This window comes from Urocitellus parryii, chromosome 10 (genome assembly GCF_045843805.1).
Source record: "Urocitellus parryii isolate mUroPar1 chromosome 10, mUroPar1.hap1, whole genome shotgun sequence".
NCBI classification, from domain to species: domain Eukaryota; kingdom Metazoa; phylum Chordata; class Mammalia; order Rodentia; family Sciuridae; genus Urocitellus; species Urocitellus parryii.
Window position 1 is genome coordinate 49735384 of NC_135540.1, and position 14848 is coordinate 49750231.

Genomic DNA, 14848 nt, shown 5'->3' on the forward strand with positions numbered 1-14848 from the left:
TAAAATTTCAAAGAACATTATAATCTTATATCACCACCACCACCACCACCATTTTTTTCCTCCTTACAAAACAATGCTAACCACAGTAGTACCTTAAAAAGTCTTAAGTTTGACTTTTATTCTATATGATATAAAATAAACACGTATGGGTGTGTTTATAATTTTCTAAATTTAAAGATGTTAATGAAGAAAGTCATTTAAACAAGAAAATGTTGAGCTCAGGGAATACTTGTTTTAAAAATATAGAGGCAGGAAAACTGGTGGGGTTTAAGGGGAAACTTTGCTGGAGCCTGTGGTAGGAGGTTAAGGGTACTGGGGCATGAGATTAGAGTTAGGATATCACATCCCAAACCACAGCATTTGCCCTTAGCTTTCTGAAGACCATGATCCTTCATCTCAAGGTAAGGGATGAGATCTGCTGGCTCTGGAGTTGGAACAAGTTAGATCTGAATTTCAGCTCCATCATACACTAAATTGCTTAGCTTCTTTGTGACTAATTCCTGATCTATAAAAGAGAGACAAGAATAGTTCTAACTATGCATATGGTAAGCATTCAATAATGTTGGTTTTTGTTCACGACTTGTACTCCATCTTTACTATTCAGATGAGCATACTAAAGCCTACAGAAGATAAATGCCTTTTCTCAAATAACATCCAATATTAGCACATTTTAAAACTGTAGAAACATTGTGAAACGAGATGGTTCTTTTGAAAAAACAGCCTCTACCTCAGAGCAAAGCCTGTCCAAGGAAGCGGGCGTAACCCTTGGCCTTGGAAAGACCCACAGAGCACTCCTAGGCACATACCCACCCTGCTGAGTTGTTTGGCTGCAAATGACAGGAGAGATCTGTGATGCAAGGTGTCCCTGACTCAGTCAGGCTAGGTGGGGATCCATAGCAACCCCCTAGCAGCCACAAATCAGCATGAGACAGGGAAAATACCTGGGATGCCAGATGACCCTCCCAGTAGTTTATGGTGGTTGATAGCATGCTGGGAAACCATGTAGTTCAGCATGTACTCCCCTCGTGGCCTAAACCAATCAGTTCAAACGAATCCCCCTCTTGTACTAACCAATCACCCCTACCCAACTTTTTCCCTCCAGTGACTGTGCTAATCATGTTTTAAAGTTGTTGTTTGATTTTCCCGTGGTGTGTGATGATTTGCTAAGAGATGCTATGATGTATGTGGGGGTCCCTGCCTTCCCCAAAGAGTGTATAAAACTGTTGCAAACCCTGGGCTCAGGGCCTCTCAGTGTCACCAGTTGCTGTGTGTGTGCGGAGGACGGAGCTAGCTCGCAATAAACACCTTCTTGCTGCTTACATCGATCTTGGACTCTGGTGGTCTTTTGGGGGTCCCAAACTTGAGCATAACAGATGGGGACTCATCTAGGATCCCCCTTATAAGCCTACCCAGACACCCCGATCGAGAGGTCATGGAAACCCGGCTGGTAAGTAAGGCATTGCCGATCTGTAATTTTCTGTACTCTGGTTGCCTGCAGGTTCTGGTTCTGTATTGGGTGGTTGGCAAAAGGTCCAGGTGGATGCACCGAAGGGCAGCCAACGAGGTTTGTGGGAGACGATCCCACCCCCTTCTGGGTTCTGAGTGGATTGCCTTTAGTAAAGTACTTTATGAAGTATTTAGTAAAGTATTTTGTAGCTGATGGATCCATGGTCGGCTTCTGCTTTTAGTTTCTGGGTAGCAATCCATGACGCGCTGCGAATTCTGTGTTATGTGTATTTGTTTCTATTGTCCTGTCCGTCTCCACCCTAACACCCTGGCAAGGGAACTAATCTCCCAGTCTGGGGTCGTCAGACCCAATCTGAGGGGGATACTTCCCCAATCTGTTTGTCTGAAGGGAAGGCCCCAGTTGGCTTGGGGCCAGCACCCCACTTCCATTTTTGTCGACAATCTGAAAAGGGAATCTGCGTCTTTGTGTGTCTTTTTGCCTGTGTCTCTGTTAAGTGTGATGGCATTGTTTTATTTTGGACAGATGCAGTGTCCCAAGTTCCGATCTGCCTTAGATGTGTGGAGGTAACTTTAGCTAAATTTTAGCCTGAAAATGTCCCTGGTATGCTTCACCTGCTTCCCTGTAAGGGACCAAAAGTCAATAGAATGCCAGCTTTTCTGTTCTCCTATTTTACACCTCTTTTAGCTGTGTTTTAAAGAACTTTGATAAACTTTATTCCCCTTTGTTAAATGGGACTAGGGAAGCAATGTTTTCTTTTCTTCCCATAGTTGGCTTGAGTGCACCCACTGCAGAGGGAAATGCCTGCTGGGGATCTAAGAACTGAATATCTCTCTTTTTCTTTTTCTCAAAACCCTGTCCTCATTATTAAATTGACATTAATTGGCTTTGAGGACAGGAACCGAACTTTCAGTCACAAATTTTGGCACCCCAGAGGGGACTCTAGAGGAGCCCCTGCCCTGCTTTCTTGGGGAAGACTAGCACTCCAAACAACTGCAAGCAGAGGATTAACTTTTGAGAGCCGACTACTGGAAAGTTAGGAGATATGCCAGCGTGCCTGGGATTCAGACCTAACCCAAGGAGCCTATCCTGTAAGTAAAAGGAGGGACTGAGGGACTCCCAGCAGCTGCCAAAGCTCCTTTTGCTTTGGGGAACTCCCTCCTTCCTTCCCTGCACTGTAAGGATTGCTCCATCTCTGTCTACTTAAAAAGAAGGGGGACATTGAATGCAGTAAAATTCCCACACCGAGACCCTTGATTTTACACTTCTGGTTTCCTCTCTGTGAGAACGTCTGGTCCACTGTGAGAACATCTGGTTCCCCTCTGTGAGAACATCTGGACATCTATGGTGCCACTGGTGTGGGAGTCATAATTAAATGGGAGTTAGAAACTTGGGGAGATTTTTCTCTTATCCGATCTGTTTTAAAAGTTCTTGTCTGTCAGCCATAGTCTGGAGCTCCCTTCAGTCTATCTGTCCTGTGTCTTTTTTTGGTATCTGTTTCTGGCCCTTTAAGACATGGGCAATAATGTGTTGATATCAACTGTGGGGTTTTTAAACATTGCAATGGAGATTTCACCTGTGAAAAGCTACAAGGCCTTTACTATGATGTTATGTGGGCACAGTTGTGTTAAGTGTTGTCAACAGATGAAAATAATGATGTCTTTATGAACATTGGCAGATATATAGAGCACTCATGAAAAATTTTTAAAAATGGATTCAAATATCTTTGATTCACATGATTTAAACGGTTCAACTTAAATTGGGTAAACAGATGAAAGTATAGATGTCTTTAAAATTAAGCTTACAAGTTTTTCCTAGGTGATCAAAAAAAAAACTAATAAAATGTTGATGTCTATGAAATAATCTGCCTAAATTCAGAAATTTACAAGGATTGCTTCAAAATGTGAACAGAAAAGGAGGTTAACAGATGGAAAAGAGAAATTAGAAGGTTCTAGGAATGGATTTAATAGAAGGAAAATGTGTTTCTGGATAAGAGAGTCTATGTGATTAAGTAAATAAGAGGGTTTAAGTAAGTGATAAAGAAGGTCTGTGTAAGTTGGTTATATGTGTAAGTTTTTTGAGCAAGTAATCTTAAAGAAATTAAAATTATACAACTATGGTTAAACAACAACTGTTATTTTGCAATATTGTAATATGTTATTTCTTTAAGAGCTAAACTTGGTTAATATAAAAACATCAGTGTAATTGTGGTGCTACTAATGTGTTCGTATCTTCCAGGTATACAAGTCTGTAAGGTAGAAGCTTTAAAAGAGCATTATATCAAGCTGGTGTTCTAAAGTTGTATAGTAATTTTAGGCTTAAAAGAAAAACATATGGAGATTTATTTATATCATTTGATGTTCTATAACTGGACCTGTTATCAATAGGATATGTAAAGTTTTATGCTACTTTTTACACTGGGGTACAATTTAAATGTATTTATTTTTAAGTTAATGAGAGCCTAATCTGTGTAAAGGATAATATTGTAAAACACAAAAGTACTTTGCTACTTTTCTACAAAAGGTTAAAAGCTTCCAGCCTTTCTTTAATTCATGTTTTAGATGTGATATTATATTGTGTTAGCAAATATTCATGTGAACTTGAGCAACAATTTATGTAAGCTTTATAATATGATGTTTAAAAAGCAAAGATCAGCTTCAGAACTAGAGCACTTTACTTAAGATTTATGAAGACCCCCACCTTACCTGAGATAAGGCTCTGTGTGCCATCTTACTACATGTAAGAATGATTGTGAAAGAAGTAGGCCAGATTTCAGTACATTTAAAGTTGTGTCCAAAAGTTTTTTTTTTTTTTTTTTTTTAAGATTACTAGGATCTCAAACAGGGGATTATAATGTATAACTCTGCCAAAGTTCAAGGTAGCTATTACACGAACTAAATATGTTTTTACTCTTGTTAATTTTGTTTTGTGGTTTTCTTATAAATGGTCTAAAGATTGCCTGTTAATGTTTTGCAGAGGTACTGCTTTAAGAACACACAACCTGAGTTGATTTAAGATAATGACTTATCACCTACAGGATAGAGAGAAAAACATTAAAGCCCAGTACTCTTAATAGAAGGCTGTTGAAATTTATTTGCTGGATGTTTAAGATTAAGTTTTAAAATTAAATTAAAAGGGCCAAGAAAACCAATATTTGGCTCTTGCCCTCTGAGTCAGTCTGAATCCAGGGAATAGGGGACTTGTCTAAAGAGCTTTGCAACTCTGGGCCACATAACCTCCTGATCAGGGAGATTAATGAGACCACTGAAAGCCAATCAATGCATTTGCTATGAAGAGGAGGGTCATCGGAGAAGGGAGACATCCATGTTGCTTCCAAGGGAAGCTACATGGTCAAGCAAGGCCTGAACCCATCCTAGCGCAAATGGCACTAGGAGAATTGAGAAGCTTCTCCAAAGTTCCCCCAGGATTCCCAAGGAAACTCAGCTGACTGTTAACAATAGATAGAAACAAAAGTCAGTTTGACTTGCTTCATCTTAAACACTTAGCAAAGACAGTTAAAACCAAAACACAGCTATTCCTGGGCATTTTAAATAATGATAATAGTTGAATGCAACTTAAGGTATACACCTTGTGTTAGCCCTCAAGGATAAGTAAGACTGGAGGCTACAAAAGAGATTCTTAGGCAGGAATGCCTGATAACTATCAAAAGGAACTGCCAGAGTAGTTTTTAGTTTAAGGCCTACAGATATCCCTAACCTACACAGGTAGGCTTGGTGTTTGCTAGTATGATTATGCAGCCCTAAGTAACAGAATTAAAAGTTTCTCTATTAGACACAGAGGTCATACTAGTAAAAGGGTTTTGCAAGATCAGATGACATTCAATTATTAAACTATATCTTATGGAGAAGGATATCTGTAACACTAAAAGTTAAATGTTATGTTTACAGTCCTGATAACTGGGGATGTTAAAGCCTGGTGAGGGAACTTATATAAAGTGACATGTTCCAGCTGCTGCAACATTTATTCAATACTCATGGCTTTTGTTTCTCTCATAGAAGCATCCATCCCCAGATGACAACCTGTTTTTCCCCAACCAGACTTCAAATGGAACTGACTTCTAAAAGGGAACTCACACATCCCCCATGTCGTCTGCCATGTCGTCAAGCCCCCTCACGTTCGACACCCCTTTTCAGCTCTGAAGCAGCCAGAATGAGCCGTCACCCCCTTCTCCTTACAGCAACAAGGAGTTACTAAAATTAGAGGGGGGAATGAAGCCAGAAATAGACAGTGTAGATAGGTAAATCCAGTCAGGTTGGATCTAGGAGGCCAATTTTGAGTGAGTCTGGGAAGTTGAAGACTGTCCCCTGAGGGTTACTGTTTACCAAGATGTAGAGCCTGCCCAGATAGTTCCCCAACTGAGGGAACTATGATTGGTTCCCAAGTTTCCAGACAAAGGGGGTAATGAAAAACCAGCCTCTACCTCAGAGTAAAGCCTGTCCAAGGAAGCTGGCGTAACCCTTGGCCTTGGAAAGACCCACAGAGCACTCCTAGGCACATACCCACCCTGCTGAGTTGTTTGGCTGCAAATAACAGGAGAGATCTGTGATGCAAGGAGTCCGTGACTCAGTCAGGCTAGGTGAGGGCCCATAGCAACCCCCTAGCAACCACCAATCAGCTTGAGAAAAATACCTGGGATGCCAGATGACCCCCAGTAGTTTATGGTGGTTGGTAACATGTTGGGAAACCATGTAGTTCAGCACATACTCCCCTCATGGCTTAAACCAATCAGTTCAAACAAATCCCCCTCTTGTACTAACCAATCACCCTTACCCAACTTGTTCCTGCCAGTGAATGTGCTAATCATGTTTTAGAGTTGTTTTCTGATTTTCTCACGGTGTGTGATGATTTGCTAAGAGATGCTATGATGTATGTGAAGTCCCTGCCTTCCCCAAAGAGTGTATAAAACTGCTGCAAACCCTGGGCTTGGGGCCTCTCAGTGTCACCAGTTGCTGTGTGTGTGCGCGGAGGACCATGCTAGCTCGAAATAAACACCTCTTTGCTGCTTACATCAATCTTGGTCTCTGGTGGTCTTTGGGGGTCCTGAATCGAGCATAACACTTTAATCTATATCTTCAACTTCATGTAATTTCTACCAAACAAGTGCATTGTATTTTTCATAGTCTCTGCTACATGTTTTGTTTAAAATCACACACATATATACATATATTTGTCTCTATATATCAAAATATTTATGTTTGAAAACACATTCAAAAGCAAATATCAATATTTTTATTTTCTACTTTCTATTACCTTCAGCTTTACTCTCTCCCATAGTTACCAATGTGTGAGTCAGCTTTCTGTCATTGTGAGGAAATACCTAAGATGATCAACTTGAAAAGATTATTCTGACACAGGGTTTCAGAAGTTTAAGTCCATGATCACTTGGACTTGTTTGGGACTGTGGCAACTCTCGATAGAATTTGGGCTTCCTCTGTGTGAGGTGGGGGGCTGCGAAGAAACCACACAACACGGAAGTGATTTTGAAAAGTGAGGGTGGGAGGGCTCTACGACTTTAGAGGTTCTGCTTCCACACCGGGAAGAGAGCAGAATGAGCCCGCCTTTGGTTTATTTACACATGGAAACTTCAAAGGTTTTCTACAGAAAGTTCTTCGCCAAATGAGGCAGGAGATGGGCTGTCTAAATGCAATGGGTCATGCCCAATTTCAGAGCTACCAGAGCTGTCCCATTGGTAGAGTGAGGGCAAAGATTTCATACCTTGGGCCGTCTACACACAGGAATGCCAGGATCCTCTTTCCCAAGAGAGAACTAAGTCCCCCATGGCTCAGTCCTGAGTAAAAGACCACTCAAGTAGCTTTACGGGTGGTGCACCACAGGCAACAAAGCACTTCATGGTAGGAGCTATGGCAGAGGAGGCCTGTTAACCTCACAGTGTCCCAAAAACAACGAGAGGGAGAATAATGCCCTGGGTTTCCAATTTATTTTTTTGTTATGTTTTGGATCTGAGGTGTTCTACAAAAATTCTTGTGTTAATGCAGGAATGTTCAGAGGTGAAATTATTAAATTATTAGAGCTATAACCTAATAAGTGGATTAATCCATTTGAAAAATTAATAATTTGAAAGGATTTCTGTACTGGGTGGTAAATGTAGGCAGGTGGGGCATAGCTGGAGGAGGTAGATCACTGGAGATAGAACACCTTCAGGTGTTCATCTTCCTTGTAGCACCTTTCCCTGTCTTTTTCTGTTTCCTGGCCACCATAAGTACAGGGATGCTTCTCTGCTATGCTGTTCTGCTATGCTGTTCGGCCTCTTCTCTGGCCCAGAGCAATAGTCATCTGACCATGGAATGAACCTCTGAAATTGTGAGCCTCCTCTAACTTGTTCTTGTCAGGTGTTTTGATCACAGCTGACTAACACACCCTTCAAGGGCACACTCCCAGAAAATCAACTTCCTCCCACCAGATCCTGCTTCCTGGAGGTTCCATTACCTCCCAATAGCAGCAACCACATCCTTAACCTATGGGCCTTTCAGAGACCTTATCTAAACCATTCAAGAATGTTAAGTTTATTATAAGCTAAAAGTTATAAATCCATTTAAGTTGTACAATGTTGGTGACAAAATAAATGTTGTGTCTAATGACAAGTACTGTTTACATCCTCCAAATTACTAGTTAACTGACTGATTACTTGTCACTCAGGTATGCCTTAAGATTTTAAGAATCAAGGAGGTTTTTGTTTTTTAAATTTCAGTTAAACTGAGATACTTTGAAAGACTTTTGTGTATTGGATAATTATACTGAGAACTAGGAAGGCAAGTTACCTTTTACTTAAACATTAAAAGTACCTATACACAGAAGCTTCCCAATCAAGATATTGCATCACTGAGAATGATAAACAATCTTTTAATTATATTAGAAAAAATTTATTCAGCTACTAAAGGCAAAATTTTATAGATCTCATAAATTCAGTAAATAAGATGAATTTAGTGAAGGTCTACAGTTCAAATACAAATTTCAATAGAAGTGTGAAGTCTGATCCAAGCCAAGCGACTTGACTATTAAGACTGTTGTGATTATCCATTTGCTTGAAGGCTAGTAGGTCAAGCATTTTCTAAAAATATATGCAAAAGCTGTTGGCCATTCATGCTCCTCTTTTTTATTTATTTATTTATTTTAATTTTAGGTGGACACAATATCTTTATTTTATTTTTATGTGGTGCTGAGGATTAAACCCAGAGCCTCATGTATGCTAGGAGAGCACTCTATCACTAAGCCACAACCCCAGCCCTCATGCTCCTCTTTAGCATACCTAATAACCAGAATTTCCTATGGGACTAATTCAGATACTTGGAAACTATCTTGGCTTAATTTGAACTTTATTTTCAATATAAGGGACATATGCCACCAAAATTATAGAGCTGTGAAATCAAAAGAGACTGTTTTTACCTTCACATTTGAAAAAAAATTGCACTTAGGTAAAGAACAAAATCAATTCTATGTAGGCACATGTATGTAAATAAACAGAAAGAAATAAGTCTATTAGCAGTTTCCTTTGAGTAGGGAAATAGAGTAGTTGGACTTCCAATTTTTACTTTCTACAATTAGATATTGTTAAGATCCTTTATAATAAAATTACATTTAAAAAGGGAATCCATATAATTCTTAAAGCTTTAGAGAAAAGAAAATAATATGGTTTTCTTTATTTTTTTCACAGATACATTCTGGTGATTTGATTTGAGATAATTTCACCTCACACAGTTTAAGATCATTTCTTGTGTTTGTGATTTTCAAAGAAGGTGGGGAAAAGCCTAGAATCTTTTACAGAAATAATTTTCAAATATTTGTTTTTAAAGTAAAAAAATTCATCAAATGATATATTATCTTAAATTCAACAAGTGGAACAGATAAAGTTGGAGCTGCAGGATTCTTACTGGTTCACTCCTTGTTCTCTTGGCAAGTGAAGCATACTTTGAAAACCACTTCTATAAATATGCTTGCTCATAAAGGAGGTATTTGTTAAATGAGTCTTATATTTTTTAGTTTATTTTACCAATATAAATGTTTAATAATGCCTTCCATAATATTCTAGAAGATATAAAGGAATAATCAGCTTGCAAATGTGTGTAGGATCTCAGGCAAGTAAAATACACTTGTTGCTATCAATTCAATTATGACTGACAGATTGCTGCAGGATAAAGACGGGTTACTCTTTGTTATTTCTTGTCATATGGATAGGATGACTTTTGATAGGTAATCTTACCAAGCACTTACATATATTGCTTGCTATTGTTTGAATGTATGTGTCCCTCCAAAGTTCATGTGGGAAATTAACCCTCAAGGGACAGTTAAGAGATGGGGCCTTTTGGCAAGTAAGTCATGAGCATTTCACCCTCATGAATGGGACTAGTGTTCTTATGTTATGGTTTAGATATGAGGTATCCCCCCAAAGCTCATATGTGGGACAATGCAAGAATTTTCAGAGGTGAAATGGTTAGATTGAAAGGTGTAACCCTACCAGTGGATTAATATACTGTATTTACTGACAGTAACTGTAGGCAGGTAGGGAGTGGCTACAGGAAGTAGGTCACTTTGGTTGTGCCTTTGGGGTATACAGTTTGTCCCTGGTGAGTGGAGCATACCCTTTCTCTCTCTCTCTCTCTCTCTCTCTCTCTCTCTCTCTCTCTCTCTCTCCTTCCTGGTTGCCATGTCCTGAACTGTTTTTCTCTGCCACACCCTTCTACCATGATGTTCTGTCTCACCTCAGGCCCAGAGCTATGGAGTTAGCCAACCATGGACTTGAAACTGTGAGCTGAAATAAATTTTTTCTCTTCTACGTTGCTCTCATCATTTATTTTGGTCACAGTGATGAAAAAACTGACTAAAAGAGTTTGAAAAGAGCAGTGTAGTGCCTTTTGCTCTTCCCCTTCGGCCAGTGTTCATCCCTTCCTCCCTGTGAGGATGCATCAAGAAAGCACCATCTTGCAAACCCCTACCAGACACGAAATCTGTAGGCACCATAATCTTGGAATTTCCAGCCTCAAGAACTGTGTGAGCAATACATTTCTATTACTGTATTTGTGAATTATAAAAATTCGTGATATTTTACCAGAGCAACAGGAATGGATGAAGGCATTGCTGGAATACTCTGCGTAGTATATTCATGCATTTAAAAGAGCATCACTATGATCGGTCATTGAATATTATCTAATGACCACAATAATAACCATCTCTCACCTGTGGTGTTTACCCATTCGTGTGTTGAAAGCATGGGTTCTCAGGCTCATACAGGATTTCTACATGAACAAACATTGCAGTTTCTGGACTTTGCTTAACTCAGGTCAATGGTCTCAAAAGGAGTCCTACTCAGCAGTGAGGAATTCACAGGCCACAGAGGAGGGCTTAAAACTTTCCTTGACAATTACTGAAATGACGAAGAATGTTTTCCTGAACGAGAATGACCTTATCTAAAAGCTTCAGGTGTGTTAACCACAGCATTACCAAAGGAAGACAACCACTATGCTATTTACTTACTTAATCTATCGCTTTGGTTGGCTCTTCTTGAAGAGAAACACTGTATAATGAAATATGAATCCAGTGCAACTATCCCAAGGTAAGAAGGGGCCTTACTTTGCTTAATTGCTTTTCTTTCTATTTTGTCTCCCCATAAAGAGCAAATGTAATTTTTTGAAAGTATAAAATATTACTTTTAGGTCTACTGAAGTAAAAAATCTCCAAAGATTTAATCTGCGGAAGTGTAGAAGACATAACTTAATGCCTACCTAAAAACTACGTGTTCAGGTATGATAGTCTGTCCCTTCCTTGGCTTTGGTGATAAAATCAGTATTGATCTAAATCAACCTCTGTAACAACATTCCTCTTTGCCAGTTGTTGATTTAGGGCTAAGCTTGATTCATTTTTTGCCAATGGAATTTATAGGCAAAGCTACTGGGAGTCAATGGTAAGATTTTCCTTCTTAATAAAAAGAAAAAAATCTCTCCTTTTGTTATTAAATACATATGTGAAGGGAGATTGGGAAGTTTGGGTTATGGATGAGACTGTGTTTCTTTGAACTCTAGCAACCATTATTGACTAATAAAAAAAATGAGGATTAGCTAATCACAGAAAGCAACCAAGGGCTATGACACCATTGAATTTTTAAACAAACCCTGGACACTGTACGCTTTGGATATAAGTTGTCCCCCAAAACTCCCATGTTAACGCAGGAATGGTCAGAGGTGAAATGATTAGACTATGAGAACTGAACCTACCCTAATCAGTCCATCCTAATTTGAATGGTAACTATAGAAAGGTGAGGCATAGTTGGAGGAGGTGGGTCACTGGGTGCTTGCCCTGGAAGGGATTCATCTTTCCCATGGCCCATTTTCCTCTCTCTGTGCGTCCTAGCCACCATGAATTCCTCAGCACTCCTTCACCATACCCTTCTGCCATGATGTTCTGCTTCATCTTGGGGCCAGAGCGATGGAGTCAGCCCACCATGAATTAAACCTTTGGAACTATGAACCAAAATAAACTTTTCCTTCTATAAGCTGTTCTTGTTGGGCACTTTGTTAACAGCGATGAAAAAAAGCTAACACAGACCCACTTACCTCCAGACATCTTGTGTGAGAAAAGTAAATTTTTATTTCTTAAGGGACTTTTGGCCAAAAGTCCTGTCACTACAGCCAAAGTCAAAGTAGTACAAAAGGTGATTTTGATTCAAAAGCAACTCTAAGACACTCTGATCAGAGGCAGCAATGAGGAGCTTTTAGCTTAACACATTGCAAAATCTTCTTAAAGGATGACTGATTAGAACACTGCCTTTGCATTGATACTTCTAAAAACTGCAGGAAATAACATTTCAGGGACTAAAAAAACAATTTCAAAGTTTTAAGTCAATAGAAATTATATCAACTGTAAGATTATATATAGTTTTTTATATATAGTTTTTCCCTCCTTCATCCCCAAAGTTCAATTGTAATATTTGAATACTGAATGAAAAAAGTTGGGCATGTAAATATTTGGTTATTTTTAAATGCCTATTCCTGAAACAACAAAAACAATGTTTCATTTCTTACTTTAACTACTTGTAAGTTTCATTTCATTTCTTGCTTTAACTATAACTTGTAAAATTCTAGTGGTCATTCAAAATCTAACTCAAATGTCATCTTCTCAAATAGTATTTCCTAACTTTGCAAAAACAGACTCCTTTTAAAACATATATTTATTTATTTATTGTACTGGAGATTGAACCCCAGGGCCCAGGGCATGGTAGGTAACTGTGTTATCACTGAGCCGCATGCTTAGCCCTTTCTATTTTAAGTTGCTCAGGCTGACCTTGAACTTGATGATCCTCCTGCCTCAGCCTCCTGAATAGCTGGGGTTACAGGCTTGTGCTACTGCCTCTGGCTGACAAATGCCCTCCTGTTTTCTCTGAGAACATATTCATTCATTTACAAACATTTATTAAGCTTTGGTTATTTCTAGCTCTTCTTCTGGTGATGCAGAAGTGAAAAGCCTTAAATAGTTCCTATACTCAGAGCTTACAATATAGATAGATCCTTAGCAACCAACATGAAGTGTGGCAAAGTTTCTGTTTTAGGCATATTAGCTAGCATATGTTAACAACCAATGAAGTTAATTAAACTTTTACTGGGTTTGTATAGTGTGTAAGGCACAAGAGATATAAAAATGAATAAAATACAGTCTCTGTTTTTTAAGGGAGGGACAGAAACTGATAATGTGTTCAACAAACTAGTTTCCTCTGCTGCCTGGGCAGAGTCAACATTTCCCAGTCTGCCTTATAGGTTTGTGTGGCATGTGACCTGTAGACTGGCCAATGAGATGTGGGCATAAAATAATGTGCTATTTCTAGGATTCATCCAGAAGAAGCCTTCATGAAATTCTCCATATCCCCCTCTCTTTCCCATTTTCTGAAACTAAGGACTCTTAAGTGCTTAGGAGATAGCAAAGCCATAATATAAAAGAATCTTGACTTCCAGAATCACTGAATAGAAGTCCACCAGCTGAACTCTTGCTTGGACTTTACCTGCATGAGAAATAAACTTTTGCTGTGTTTGGTTACTGAGATTTTGGAGTTCTTCTGTTATAGCAGCTGGTGTTGCCTTATGTACTTTAATTATGATGTAAAAAGTGCAGAGGGGAGAGGGTATTGCTGTGCTTGGCTGGGGGTGGATACATGAGGATATGTGGGAAACAAGCCTTAGAAAACAACTTGGTCATGTAAAGAAAACATAGAAGACCATTCCAGGCAGAGAAACCATATGAGCAAAGAGTAAAATATGAATAGGAAGGTGCATATAGGAAATTCTATGTATATCTGTATTAATTAGAACACAGAAATGTTTGTGATCTGAGCAGTCAGAAGAAAACGCTAAGTATACATTCTTGAGCTATTACCTCCTAGTCAGGTTAGCTTGGGCAAATTCATAAATCAGTCTGGACAAGTTTCTTCTTGTTTAAGATGGAGACAATGCCTATGTCTCCCAAATCCTAAAACAGTGTACTTTATAGAGTCCATAGAGATGCCTTCTGCTCCTCTGTCTTCTTTTATTGAAATATCCTTTGAGAAGGAAGCCACCCATGCACATGGTACACTGAAGAGCACAGATAAGGGACACTGGTAAATTCAAACTTCACAGAAGACACAGAAAAAACAAATTAGAGAATTGATTTTTTAAAAGACAAAGAGCTTTCATTATGTTTGTTAGAACAAAGAGACAGGGCTGGGCGCAAATTTCATAAATCAGCTCAGCCTTTGATCAGGAACCAGACTACACCTATGGGAATGGACCCATTTTCCTGGTGGAAAATAAGCCACCGAAGAAAGGAGGGGACTGGGCTTATATATGTTGTGGGTGATGTAGTGAGCATGCCAGTCTGGGCACTCAGGAATTTGAGTCCTTGAGTTGGGGATTGGTAGACAGCACCTGGGGAGGTACTGTCTTGAAAGAGATTAGTATTTCCTAGAGACTATCACTTCTAGGTTGGATGAGACACTGTCTCCCCTCCTGTGGCCAGTATCCGGGAAGGACTTGTGTTGGGAGAGAAAAAAGTCATCATTGTATGGTGTTCCTATCTATTTCTTTCTCCTGGGTCTAACTATTTTGGGGTGTTTTGTTTTCCATATCCAATAATGTTGGCAAGACATAGTTAATAACTTTAAAAGGTTATTAAAAACACTCCAGAACTTATCATTATTGTGGCTTCCTTAGCACAGATGACACATGACTAAAATACTGAGAGCACTCCTTTATTACATGATTGCATACACAGGCTACTCCACTTCCCTGGTACTGTATTACCAAGCTTTGTGTAAAAAAAATTGTAAATCTTTTTTTCCTCCAGAAGAAAAATGTGTTCTGTCGCTAGGATTTGTATGCTGAC

The 14848-nt window shown here is 39.1% G+C and overlaps 1 protein-coding gene across 1 annotated transcript in view; it reads right to left on the reverse strand.

The window, feature by feature from the left end:
* Positions 1–13931, reverse strand: part of Slc9b2 (solute carrier family 9 member B2) — a 48636-nt gene extending 34705 nt beyond the window's left edge. The window contains exon 1 of the mRNA XM_026398135.2: positions 13862–13931. The gene's annotated coding sequence lies outside the window, so the exon portion shown is untranslated. The remainder of the gene's footprint in view (positions 1–13861) is intronic.
* Positions 13932–14848: the final 917 nt, after the last annotated feature.